The 1,650-nt window shown below is 34.5% G+C and overlaps 1 pseudogene; it reads right to left on the bottom strand.

The window, feature by feature from the left end:
* Window positions 1–218: 218 nt before the first annotated feature.
* Window positions 219–346, bottom strand: LOC150004558 (U2 spliceosomal RNA; annotated as a pseudogene).
* Window positions 347–1,650: the final 1,304 nt, after the last annotated feature.

The raw sequence follows: 1,650 nt of genomic DNA, 5'->3' as shown, positions 1-1,650 counted from the left end.
CAAGTACAAGACTTATAACAGCATTTTTGTGGCTCTCTGCATCATTTTTATCCTTACCAGAAGTCTTGAAAATTGTAGTAACTTACAGAAAACAAAATTTTTACAAAGATCTTTTGTAGGTATATAGGTTATCATTTTTGTTTTCAAGTTACACGGTGACCTAGAGGAGACTAAGCTATTTTTTCTTCTTCTTTGAAATTCTAAGATGATGCAATTCTGTGAAGTTCAAATGATTTTATTTCATTTGAATTGCTTCGTGGCATCTAAACCGCTATAGCCTAGAGTCTGTAATTTCTGATGTGAACAGATACTACACTTGATCTTAGACATAAGGCCAAGAAGTGATAGAGTCTATAATTTCTAAAGCCTGCCCCATTTTTAAGCAAATGTAATGGTGGTAATCCGTTAGGGTGGTTTTATTTTAGGTACGTGTTCTCATTGTTAAGCCATTTTATTAATAGCTAATTAGATGTCAAGGAAAGTATTAATAAAGGAAATATTTCATTTCTGTAAGGCTGTTGGCATATCTGTCACTCCTTTCATAAAGTCATCGTGGTGCAGGTATAAGTATGTAGTTGGCTTAAATAATACAATGACTTGTCTTGTTATAGGTTGACCGGATGTGGTCAATTATATTTTGTATGTTTTACTGGGGAACACAATTTTTCTTGAGTTAGATCTGACACTTGTTTTTACTAACTTTTGGCATCTGAATTAAAAAATGACCCCAGATTTTCTTTATCATGTCAACGTTTTAAGGTACAGGACAGCCTCCCTTTGTCCCCCAAATCATAAAAAATGTACATACAAAGGAAAATGAAGAAAAAATACCTGAATATATGTTTATTTAGAGTTATTCATATAAAGGCTATATATTGTGACTAATTCAAATCATGTACAAGTAGTAAAGTTCTGCTACCAAACATACATATTAAGGTATTTTATCTTTTCAAATGACAGGCTAGGAAATGCCAAAATGAGATACTTGAAACAGTCTCCTTCAGTTGCCAAAGCTTTAACATATTGCTTCATGAGACCCAGTTTTATGTGCAGAGGTGGGAATATAATGTTATTTTTGTCAACAAGTGGCTCATGTAAAATGTTTGAATCACCAGGTTTAAGGTCAGATCTTGGATGTCAATTCAACTCCACCCAATGTTTCTCACGACCTCTGCTGTCCAACAGACACATAAAACAGGGATATTTGATGTATCTGAGTTGCTGACCAAGAAGGAAGCAGACCATTTTAAGGTCAACACAGATGATCCAATTGTGCTTGTAATATTGCAACAGATCAGTGACTCTCTTTATGTCTTCATATTCTTCATGAAAACAAACTGAATGGCCAATTGGGACTGCACCAAATAAATTGCCATTATAGAGGAGGACACAGTTGAAGCTCTGCTTTGCGCTATCGATGAATAGTCACCATTCAGTTGTGTTATAGATTGGAATTCACAATTTCTCCAATAAACCATATATGTTATGGCAATACACAAAGCCACCGTCACTTTGAAAGTACTGCAGAAATGCACTTTCTCTTGATCGAAAGTAGAATGTCGTCACTCCTGTTTCAAGCAAGTTTTTCTTGTGCAGTCTTGATGCTAGGAGTTCTTTTTTATAAGTATATCTTGTTGATTATGTTGTTAC

Source organism: Furipterus horrens, unplaced genomic scaffold, assembly GCF_987537825.1.
Source record: "Furipterus horrens unplaced genomic scaffold, mFurHor1.1.pri manual_scaffold_7, whole genome shotgun sequence".
NCBI lineage: Eukaryota > Metazoa > Chordata > Mammalia > Chiroptera > Furipteridae > Furipterus > Furipterus horrens.
The sequence above is the reverse complement of the archived record's forward strand: the minus strand, read 5'-3'. Positions and strand labels throughout refer to the sequence as shown.